Below are 12,921 nucleotides of genomic sequence, written 5' to 3'. Positions count from 1 at the left end.
AGCCTCTCTATGCCCAACATGAGACCCCCATAGCCTCTCTATGCCCAACATGAGACCCCCATAGCCTCCCCATGTCCAGCATGAGACCCCCATAGCCTCCCCATGTCCAGCATGAGACCCCCATAGCCTCTCCATGCCAGCATGAGATCCCCACAGCCTCCCCATGTCCAGCATGAGACCCCCATAGCCTATGTCCAGCATGAGACCCCCATAGCCTCTCCATGCCCAGCATGAGACCCCCATAGCCTCCCCATGTCCAGCATTAGACCCCCATAGCCTCTCTATGTCCAGCATGAGACCCCCATAGCCTCTCCATGTCCAGCTTGAGACCCCCACAGCCTCCCCATGTTTCACACGCTGATTGGTGGAAGAGTGGGCCTGAGGCCCCTTCTCCATCAATGTATTCAGCGCAGATGGAGATAGCAGGGAGCCGGTGACAGAGGGCGGACATGGTGCGGCCCATGGGCCACTGTTTTCAGCCCATTGGCTCTCTCGGTCGCACTTTGCCCAGGTCTGCCTAGTGTGATCTGATTGTCTCGCATGTGAGAATTTCAACACAGGTGAATAAAAGATGGTGAAATTAAAGGGCATCTGTCATGTGATTTGTGTGTCGTATCCTAATAGTATCCTGAAATTGCACTTGGGCAGCCCTTTCATGATAAGTAACTTTTATTACTGCACAGGGCCCCATTGTGTTGCTGTAAGTCCCGGACAAATGTATTGTCTTACAGCAGCAACTCAAGCATATGTAAATAATTAATGAATATTCACCACTTTCTCCGCCCACAATCCCGCCCACCACTCACAGCCAGTGTCACTGATTGGATGCAGTTAGACTGCTTTGTTACTTGATAAACACCAAAATTGCCCTAATCAAAGGCACTTCAAACAACTAAGACAATGTGGAGAAAAAGAAACGATCCCATATATAGCAGCATAAAACAATCGTTATTATAAACAATTAAAAGGTAAAAAGCAAGTAATGCCGTAGGGGACACCACAAATTACCAAATCATAAACAAAAAGGGGCCCAATGGTGATACAATAAAAGAGGACCAAGGGCATCTATATGGCTGGTGTTCTGCATTAGGAAGGTTACAATCAAACTAAGCTCTCAGGATTATACAATTAATAATACATGTTTTTCTCCCTATATCCACCTGCCATCAATAAACCACATGCCAGTAATCCTATTAATCCAACCTGAGATATAATGTCCTGTTCCCATCATACACCTTATTGATCCACAAAAGGTATATATAGTCCTGCCGCAGCAGTGAATAAATAATAGGGCTTTTCCCTTAAATAGAATCAGTGCTGAATAAGGTGCTTTTGGTGTCCCCTCACCCCGACGCGCGTTTCGCCTCATGCTTCTTCCGGGGGCGTGTCAGGGTGAGGGGCGATAATGTTTAAATAGAAGAGACCGTCCAATAAGAGTACCAACAAGTGGATTCGGCGCATAGCGCGCCTCCCTGCCTCCCGATGACGTGCTCCCACCTGACACTCAATGGCACGCAAGCCGAAGCTATGCGTGTCAGTGTGAGAGCGACGGAGGACAGGGAGACTGCGCATGTGCACCCACCCACCGGAGTTTTATGATGAAGAAGGCCGTGCAAGAAATAGATTACCGTGTCAAGAACAGATTATCCTGTCGGGTTTGGGAAAAAGAAATTAAAAGCCGGCAATGGAATTATCGGCTTTTCTCTCTAACACCGCTGCGTATTTCTCGCAGGTCACACTGCTGGTCCGTGTGTAATCCGTATTTTTCTCGCCCCCATAGACGTTCATTGGCGATTTTTTTTTTTGCGCATTACGGTGACAAACGCAGCATGCTGCGATTTTCTACGGCCGTAGAAAGCCGTATAATACTGAACCGTAATATACGGCTGATAGGAGCTGGGACATAGGGAATCATTGGGCCGTGTTTTATGCGTATTTTACGGACGTAGTTTATGCGCTCATACGTCCGTAAAACTCTCTAGTGTGACGCCGGCCTTAGTGTAAAGTCCTTTTTAAGGGGATAGCAGCAGCAATTAGATCTCCGCTCCAGTTGCTGCTGTAAGGCCGGGGTCACACTTGTGTGTACAATGTGAGAAACTTGCGCAAGTCTCTCGCATCAATACCAAAATGGTATCAATAAAAACGTCAGCACGGCGCGCAAAAAATAAGCCCTCACCCAGTCCAAGATTATGAAAAATGGAGACGCTAAGGGTCTCGGAAAATGGCTCCATTTTTTTTTTTTTTTTTTGCCAAATTTTGCATTTTTTTTTCACCACTTAGATAAAAAAAAAAAGAACCTACACATGTTTGGTGTCTATGAACTCGTAATGAGCTAGAGAAGGATTTACCATGCATTTAGTGAGCATGGTAGAAAAAAAAATAAGCAACTGAGGAATTGCACTTTTTTTGCAATTTCACTGCACTTGGACTTTTTTTTCCCTGTTTTCCAGTACTTGATATGTAAAAACCAATGGTGTTGTTCAAAAGAACAACTTGTCCCACAAACAAACAAGCCCTCACATGGCCATATTGATGGGAAAATAAAAAAGTTGTGGTTCTGAGAAGATGGGGAGCAAAAAATGAAAATGCAAAAAGGGAAATACTTCTGGTTGTGAAGGGGTTAAATGTCTGAGGTGCAAATATCTGCTAATTGTCTGCTGACCACCAGGTGGCAGTATTGCTCTTTTCACTTTTATTTCCTGCAATTCACAGACTGCCCTATAAGTGGCACTGCCGAGTTTCCTTCTTTCTGAAGTATTTCACTATGCCCTCCAGAAAAAGAGTTGATGTCATGTTACCACACACAGACAGAGTGCGAGTCACACAGGGCTGTTGTTCGCACTTCCTTAGTGTTCCTGCCCTTACAGGATAGCTAAGCACACCTGAAAATAGGAAACTTTGTAATATATCTCATCAGAGAAATCTGCTTCTTTAACTCTCTTTTCTCAGTAAAATCTGTAATTTCTGTATTCAGTGAAGACAGATTTTCCCATTAATTAGAGAGAAAAAATATTTCAGTAAACCACCGCTGCCAGTGAACAGTAAATTGTATTTTTATGCTGAAATAATCAAATTGTCGAACAAATGAGCATTTTTCTCATTTGTTGTGAGAACCCCATCATGTGCGGCCGATAATCGGGAACAGCCTGACTGGAAGCCCCTCAGGGTGCACTCTGGGGGTCCGGCAGAGACAGACCCCTCTGGTAACTTCCGTAATGACGTCCTTAATGCCCCGATCACCGTGATCCTGACCTCATATCCACCATTCCGGCTGCTTTATGTCCTCACTGCTCAATACCAGAAGTGAGGAAGGAAGAAGAAAGCAGCTCTCCCGAATCTGGGGACACAATAAACCTCTCCAGTTCTAGTTCTCTTACCTTATCCCGTCCATGATAACGAAGCACAAATTAGGAAAATGTCTCCTTTGTGGTCTCATGGGCGTGAAAATGGTGAAGTCATTCGTGAACTATCCCATACAAAGAGTCGGCTCCCTGCTATGAAAGGAACCTCGGCACGGAGTGAGCGGAGTTGTTTTTTTTTCTTGGCTGGTGCCTGCAGCTTATAAGGTTCAGGGTAGTGAAGCCTGACTGCCTCATGTGGGAGGAGCAGTGAGGACAGAGGTAGCTGTGGACTGTCAGGGTATGTGCACACGTAGAATGATCCACTGCAGATTTTTCCGCAGCGGATTTGATAAATCTGCAGGGCAAAAACTCTTGTGTTTTTGCTGCGGATTTACCACGGTTTCTCTGCGGTTTTACAACTGCGGTTTTCTATAGGAGCACATGGTTTCCCATACCTCCCAACTTTTGAAGATGGGAAAGAGGGACAAAGTTAGCGGCGCGCGAAGCGCGCCGCGGCAAATTTTAGGCCACGCCTCTGACCACACCCATTCATAATTAGTCACACCCATATCCACGTCCCAACTACACCCATTTAGCACTGCTGATCACACTGTTTCATATACAATAGTTATAAACAAAAAAATATGGCCACACAGTGCTCCATACTGTATAATGGCCACACATGATGCTCCATACTGTATAATGGCCACACATGATGCTCCATACTGTATAATGGCCACACATGACGCTCCATACTGTATAATGGCCACACATGACGCTCCATACTGTATAATGGCCACACATGACGCTCCATACTGTATAATGGCCACACATGATGCTCCATACTGTATAATGACCGCACATGATGCTCCATACTGTATAATGACCGCACATGATGCTCCATACTGTATAATGACCGCACATGATGCTCCATACTGTATAATGACCGCACATGATGCCCCATACCGTATAATGGCCGCACATGATGCTCCATACTGTATAATGACTGCACATGATGCTCCAGACCGTATAATGACCACACATGATGCCCCATACTGTATAATGGCCACACATGACGCTCCATACTGTATAATGGCCACACATGATGCTCCATACTGTATAATGACCGCACATGATGCTCCAGACCGTATAATGACCACACATGATGCCCCATACTGTATAATGGCCACACATGACGCTCCATACTGTATAATGGCCACACATGATGCTCCATACTGTATAATGACCGCACATGATGCTCCGTATTGTATATTGACCGCACATGATGCTGCATACTGTATACTGGCTGCACATGATGCTCCATATTGTATAATGACTGCACATGATGCCCCATACTGTATAATGGCCACACATGACGCTCCATACTGTATAATGACCGCACATGATGCTCCATACTGTATAATGACGGCATGCATACCGTATAATGGCCCCACATGATGCTCCATACCGTATAATGGCCGCACATGACGCTCCATACTGTATAATGACCGCACATGATGCTCCATACTGTATGATGACCACACATGATGCTCCATACTGTATGCTGGGTGCACATGATGCTTCATACTGTATAATGACCGCACATGATGCTGCATACTGTATAATGACCGCACATGATGCTCCATACTGTATAATGGCCACAGTTCTCCATACTGTATAATGACATACAGGCACGCAGCTCACACACACACGCTCACACACATGCACACGCACACAGCTCACACACACGGCCCACACACACGCAGCACACACACAGCTCACACACGCACGCAGCTCACACACATGCAGCATCACACACACAGTATCACACATACACACGCAGCATCACAAACGCAGCTCACAAACACATGCAGCTTTGACACAAATGCATCACATACGCAGCCTTCACACACACACACACACAGCCATCACACACACACGCAGTCATCACACACACACACGCAGTCATCACACACACACCCATCACACACACACACACGCAGCCATCACACACACACACCCAGCCATCACACACACGCAGCCATCACACACACACACCCAGCCATCACACACACACACACACCCAGCCATCACACACACACACACCCAGCCATCACACACACACCCAGCCATCACACACACACACCCACAGCCAGGTTGGCACTAGGAGGGTGCTGGCTGGCACTGTTAGAGGTGTTACAGTGCTACCTGTGGATGGAGAGGTGCATGGACACACTGCACTATCTGGTTTGCAGGCTTCTCCCTGCCGCCCCTTATCCGCCATACACAATGCATGCCGGTGTGTGCCGGTAATGATGACCGCCTCCCTCCCCCTCACACGCCGCTGCCGCCTCCGAGTGACACAAGGACCAGACTCTGCGCCTCAGCATCGGGTACGTACCACAGATTCCCGCGCATGCGCGTTGCGGTGCGTGGTGGGGGAGACACCAGGCTGGAGTCGGCGCCGCGCACGCAGCTGGTCCCTCCTTCCCCGATCTCCTGGCCCAGATTTACTAAACAAAGGCTGCAGAGTGTGATCATGCCGGCCGCTTACGTCACTGACCCCGCCCGGAGTGCGGGACTAGTCCTAATCGTCTCTACGTCCCGGAAGTGGGCGGGGCTTCACCGGCGGCCGCAAATTCGGGATTTTAAATGCCCGAAGCGGGACAGCGGGACCCCGGTGCCAAAGCGGGACTGTCCCGCTGAAATCGGGACGGTTGGGAGGTATGGGTTTCCCATGACTTTACAGTACAATGTAAACCTATGGGAAACAAAAAACACAGTGCACATGCTGTGGAAAAAAACGCACGGAAACGGAGCGGTTTACATTCCACAGCATGTCACTTTCTGCGCATTCCGCAGCGGTTTTACACCTGCTCCATAATAGAAAACCGCAGGTGTAAAACCACAGTGAAATTCGCAGAAAAACTGCAGTAAATCCTCGATAAATCTGCGGCAAAAACGCAGCGTTTTTTGCTCTGCAGATTTATCAAATCCACTGTGGAGAAATCCGCAGGGGACCATTATACGTGTGCACATACCCTAATTAGTGTTACACCATGCTTCAGTGCTGGAGTCAGGATTTGAGTTACATTAGTCCCAAATAAAGATCTAGTTTACTGGCCTCATCCATGCCATATACTGTATATAGTATGTATCGGAGGAGCAACTTAGCAGATTGTGGACTGAGGAGGATTCAGGACAGGAACACTACAGAAAGGAGGATGGATCACTTGTTGCTGCTGAGGGTAGCGTAAGTAATATAAAGTTATTTTAGGCACAACCTGTGGTGAGATCTAGTACAGCTCCAATCCTATAAAGTTACGCTGGTGTCACACTTACATATTTCGCAGTCTGTGTGATAATGGATGCACACGGATCCGTTTTAGTCTCCATTGGACTTTCAGTGGTGACAGATGGGACTTTGCGTGTGCATCCAGCTGTCTCCGTTTTCCCACTGATCCGTGTATCTGCATATTTTACCAGATGCACAAAAACGCAACTTTTTGCAGTTTTGTGTTGTATGAAAAACACACAGGCACAGGGACACGGACGGATCTGTGGTTACACGTCTGGAATTACCATGGAGCACGGATCTAGGACAACCTAGAACCATATCTCCCAACTTTTGAAGATGGGAAAGAGGGACAAAGTTTGCGGCACACCACGGCAAATTTTAGGCCACACCTCTGACCACACCCATTCATAATTAGTCACACCCATATCCACATCCAAACTTCACCCATTTAGCACTGCTGATCACACTGTTTCATATACAATAATTATAAACAAAAAAATATGGCCACACCGTGCTCCATACTGTATAATGGCCACACATGATGCTCCATACTATATGATGACCACACATGATGCTCCATACTGTATAATGGCCGCACATGATGCTCCATACTGTATAATGACCGCACATGATGCTCCATACTGTATAATGACCCCACACGATGCTCCATACTGTATAATGACCCCACATGATGCTCCATACTGTATAATGACCGCACATGATGCTCAATACTGTATAATGACCGCACATGATGCTTCATACTGTATAATGACCGCACATGATGCGCCATACTGTATAATGACTGCACATGATGCTCCATACTGTATATTGTCTGCACATGATGCTCCATACTGTATAATGACCCCACATGATGCTCAATACTGTATAATGACCGCACATGATGCTCCAACCTGTATAATGACCGCACATGATGCTCAATACTGTATAATGACCGCACATGATGCTCCATACTGTATGACTGCACATGATGCTCCATACTGTATAATGACCGCACATGATGCTCCATACTGTATATTGGCCGCACATGATGCTTCGTACCATATAATGGCCACACATAGCTACTCCTACACACATGGCTGCGCTCCTTACACTTTGCACACACGGCTCCGCTCCATACACCTCGCACACACATGGCTCCGCTCCATACACTTCGCACACACGGCTCCGCTCCATACACCTCGTGCACACACGGCTCCGCTCCATACACCTCGTACACACATGGCTCCGCTCCATACACCTCGTACACACACGGCTCCGCTCCATACACCTCGTACACACACGGCTCCGCTCCATACACCTCGTACACACACGGCTCCGCTCCGTACACCTCGCACACACACGGCTCCGCTCCATACACCTCGCACACACACGGCTCCGCTCCATACACCTCGCACACACACGGCTCCGCTCCATACACCTCGTACACACATGGCTCCGCTCCATACACCTCGCACACACACGGCTCTGCTTCATACACCTCGCACACACGGCTCCGCTCCATACACCTCGCACACGCACGGCTCCATACACCTCGCACACACACAGCTCCGCTCCATACACCTCGCACACACACGGCTCCGCTCAATACACCTCGCACACACACGGCTCCGCTCCATACACCTCATACACACACGGCTCCGCTCCATACACCTCATACACACACGGCTCCGCTCCATACACCTCGCACACACACGGCTCCGCTCAATACACCTCCCACACACACGGCTCCGCTCCATACACCTCATACACACACCTTAATTGTGCCATGATTTGCTGTCTCATTATAGCACATGATACAGTGTCAGACTGTCACAGGGGCTTTGGCTTAGCCCTTTTATGTGTGGGGAAAAAAAGCAGCCACAATAGCGTCGTCACCCTCTCCCAGGGAGCTGCAGCTGCTCCTCCTCTGAAATGCACTGACTGGAGTGTCAGTGAGTCATCGATCTGTGACATCGACTACTCACTCACTGATCTGCATCTGTCGCTCTGCAATAACACAGCAGTGAGCACTGAGCAGCCGAGGCAAACAGAGGGAGGCTGTGAGTGTGTCCATCCCTCCCTGCTCAGCCCCAGACTCATTCCACGCACGATTACTAGCCAGGCATTATTAGCTCCAGTCCACTGGTCTGCTGCTTACATTGCTGCCGGCACCCAGGCTGTGTTCGGCTGTTACGTACCCAAACTAGAAGTGTCTCTCTCCCTCTCTGAACAGTGATGCACACTGGGAGACTCAGGAACATACGGAAGGGGAAGGGGCGTGGCCTAACAAAAGGGGGTGTGATGGCAGTTTCTCTTGCTGTCTCCGGGATCAGAGCGTCCTGCGCTGGACAGCGGGGCAAAGCATCAAATCCGGGACAGTCCCGCACAATGAGGGACGGTTGGGAGCTATGCCTAGAACCATATGATTCCATGTGCAGGGATCCGTTATGTGGAACTGAGCATGCTGGGAAGCAAGCGATGTGCTGTATGGGAAAGTGATGAAACTGTATGGGAACAGTATGCAGACATAATGTAGACTCTGTATGCTGTGCTGTCATACAGTGAGCGGCCTCACTAGAAGGCCTGTGCCCTATGTTATATTGTGCTAATAAAATGTATTGTGAGCCTGTATATAACATGGGGCTCCTGGTTAGGGGCTGCACGGGTGGGGCTGCCTTCACACTAGCGCTTTGGTGCGTTGTGATGTGTAGCAATCCTGATGCATCCTGATCCAGATTACATCCCTACACTTAACATAGGGACTCATGGACCTGCGTTTGCATCAGGATTTTTCATGTGCTCCCAAAACACAGCTTGTTGCGAATTTTGGGTGTTAAAAAAAATCTGCAGACATCCTGGTATGTGGCAGCGCATCCAAAAAACATCTGATTGTCAATGTAGATGCCTCCGAATCAGGATGCCTGCATCCAATCTGCATGTGGATGTCATAATGCGCAGGCTCGGAGAACCATTTTTTTTCCTTTCACTTTCACCAGTCTCTTTCCTCTCTCCTCTTTCCCAGAGATCAGAATTTCACATTTCCAACCAAATCCTGATCAGGATGCAGTTCCTGCGTTTGCAGAAAAAATACGGATGCAGATAAATTGTGTCCAAGAGGAAATGACTACAGCAATGTACAAAAACCGCCACATATTAGAAAGTAATACGCTAAGACTACAGCCGAGTAGCAGAGGGGCCCTGTTCGCAAGAGTGAACAATCTGAGCAAACAGCAATGCTAAAAACACCGTCTGTAGTGCTTCACTAGATACTTATACAGGTGTATCATGAGGCTGCCACTGTACAGGCAGAGACCTGGAACCATGACAGTGTAAAACGTATTTCTATTTAAAAAAAAGAGCCGGTTCGTGAGCCGAAAGAGCCGGCTATTTATAGTGAGCGGAGCCGAATGAACCGGATCACGCAAAAGAGCCGGACTGCCCATCACTAGCGTGAAACTGAAACCCGCACTAACTCCTGCATCCTGCGGGCAGCAAGCATTAACCCATCCCTTTCCTTGTCACAATTATTTTTGCTTTTGCCTGACAGCATTCAATGAGTCACAATTTTTTTTTTTAATGTTCACTTCAGGCTTTTATTTTGTTCCAGCAAAATACTACTGAAGATCGTAGAAAGACGGTTACAGCTTTACTTTGACAAAGATCTGCCAGAGGAACAAGTAGGATTCCGAGCAGGCAGAGGAAGAAGAGATGTAATTGCTTACAGTGAATAATGGAAAAGGCCAAAGAGTACAGCTAGGAGATCTATTTTTCCTTGGTTTACTACAACAAAGCCTTCAACTATGTTGATCACCAGAACCTTTGGAATATTATAAAGAATGTGGGTGTGCCGAACAATCTGATCAGCCTCATTAGGAACATTGACCAAAAAAGTAACAGTCTGACAAATGAACAGAAAACGGCATGGTTTAACCCTTTCACGACATGCGCCGTACATGAGCCCAGATCTTTTCCAGCACATGTCGGCTGATTCATTCAGCTGACATGTGCCCTCTAACAGTCGTGGGTGGAATCGCAATCCATCCATGGCGGTTAACCTGTTAAATGCCGCTGTCAATCTCTAACAGTGGCATTTAACACAATCGCGCTGGAAGCGCGTCACTAATCCCACCCATCGGCACCCGTGTCAGTGAAGCCCTGATTTGTGTAGTTCAAGCGATCGGGTGATCACCGTTTCTAGTCTTTAACGGAGACTATTGAAGCACGTGCAAAGTAAAAAAAAAATTTGAAAAAATATAAAAGTTTAAATTCGCCCCCCTATTCGCCCCATTCAATATAAAACTATTTAAAAAATACACATATTTGGTATCGCCTCATTCAGAATTGCCAGATCTGTCAACATATAAAAAGATACAGAAATTGTCCACGGCACTCGAGGCTCCTGGGTGGTGCTCAAGTAAGGTATCCAACCCGTTAATGAATAAATAATAAACTTGGCACTCAAGAGTTCTTTTTGTAAGATGAAAAAGAATAGCAGTTCGTTTATTGGTGCAACCAGTTCAGTAATTGATGCTTTATAAACGTTTTCGGTCACAAGACCTTCATCAGAAACATCACATATGAAACTGAAATACATAATTTTACAAAGAAAGCCGTATGTTACAAAATATGGATCACATAAAGAGGACCAGTATATGCACACAGGTGAAACGAATAAAAATCCGATGGGTGCTGGTTCTGGAAAAATATACAAATGTGTCATATAAAAGACAACAAATAGGTGGTGACAACCGTGGCGGTAGGAACGAATCCAGACGTGCTGCGTGAGTCGTAGAATTTCTCAAGCTCAAGAGAAAACTGTGAGTATGGATAAGGAGAAAATGCAGGGTAAAGCATAATAACTGTATAAAGTTACCCAAATGAGCCCCAATGTCCAACAAAGGATACTAAGTAGCAAGTGATGATGGGTGCTGGGCCGTGGTATTGGGAACGAGAGTGCACAATGAGCACCTAAAAGGAGAAAGTGAGATTGTGAGTCTATCAGCCTATCCCAATCAAAACCATATAGCAAAGTAATAGTCTATACAGGTGATAGTGTATATGGACCTATACGTAATAGAATGAATGAATGCTGTCCAGACCTGCTGCTGCCACAGTGTAGAAAATAGTGAAGAAAGGCATGCCCCTAAACTGTATAAACATATAAATGTAGTACCTGGAAGCAGGGTAGCAACCATATATAGGCACAAGAGGCCTGCGCATAAGTATAACCGGGCAGATTGACCTGAGGAATATGAGGGCAGATGGTTACCGCCTGCAGGGAGACAGCGGACCGTGGGTAATAGTGACATATATGGAGAGGTAGAGCAGGTTACCTGGAGGCTCCTGGGGAGACAATAGGGTAGGGCGCACTGGGGAAGCGAGGGTCCCGCTGTAAAGAGCTTGCGCTGGAAGATAAATGCACAGTGGGAAACCTCCCTTAGTAATGTGCATATAGCGATAATGGAGAGTGAGGCCCCACGTTTATTACCTTGTAGCATCCAGGTCCAGGGAACGCCGTATAGCTGGTAGAGCCGGAAGACGCTGAATGCCAGCGTTACTTCCGGGTATAAGAGCGCCCTGTTAGCAGGTCATGTGACCTGCCGCATCAAGAACCATGTGATCGCGGCTGAGAGCCGCAGTTGCGCAGAGCTAATAGATGCTAGGAGGCAGGGGAGAGGGCTGTACTGCGCCTGCGGGGGTGCCGCAGTTGCGCAGAGCTAATGGATGCTAGAAAGCAGGAGTGAAGGCTATACTACGCCTGCGTGGATGCCGTGTAGACAGCGATGGCATATAATAGTGTGATTGTAAAGCCCGGACATAATGGTGAATGGCAGCAAGCAGTAAAGGTAGTACAGGACTGGCAATAAGGTGCCAAATATAGTGACAGGACTGGCAATAAGGTGCTAAATATAATGGCATGGTATGTATAGAGAAACAAAAAGAATAGCAGTGTATATATACTCTACCACAAGTGGTGACACCGGTGCCCAGTGAAGTGTTAACGATTCTAAGAGAAATAAAAAGAACACAGTATTAGACAAAAATGCACAACATTCTGAAAGATACATGTTGCAAGGATAAAATAGAGCCCCAATACAATAAATCATTGGCATCATAAAAAAGCCGAGACATCATAGTCCCTATTGAGTCCCTTGGGTTCCAAGGTCTGCAGCGTGAAAATCCAAAAAGCCTCCCTCCTTTTTAGTGTCTTAATGCGGTTCTGGCCCCGCCTGGGGGGATCAATTTGCTCCAGAACCTGGAATCTGAGTTGGGAAATATTAT

The 12,921-nt window shown here is 47.1% G+C and overlaps 1 long non-coding RNA gene across 1 annotated transcript; it reads right to left on the bottom strand.

Moving 5' to 3' along the window:
- Positions 1-11,257: 11,257 nt before the first annotated feature.
- Positions 11,258-12,648, bottom strand: LOC143773320 (uncharacterized). The gene is made up of 3 exons (XR_013215142.1): positions 12,606-12,648; positions 11,545-11,607; positions 11,258-11,454 (listed from the first exon to the last, which is right to left on the bottom strand). It is a non-coding gene; the product is annotated as an uncharacterized LOC143773320 (long non-coding RNA).
- Between the last annotated feature and the right edge of the window lie 273 nt (positions 12,649-12,921).

Source organism: Ranitomeya variabilis, chromosome 5 (assembly GCF_051348905.1).
Source record: "Ranitomeya variabilis isolate aRanVar5 chromosome 5, aRanVar5.hap1, whole genome shotgun sequence".
In the NCBI taxonomy this organism is placed as follows: Eukaryota; Metazoa; Chordata; class Amphibia; order Anura; family Dendrobatidae; genus Ranitomeya; species Ranitomeya variabilis.
Note: the sequence above shows the minus strand (reverse complement) of the source record. Positions and strands in the feature narration are given on the sequence as shown.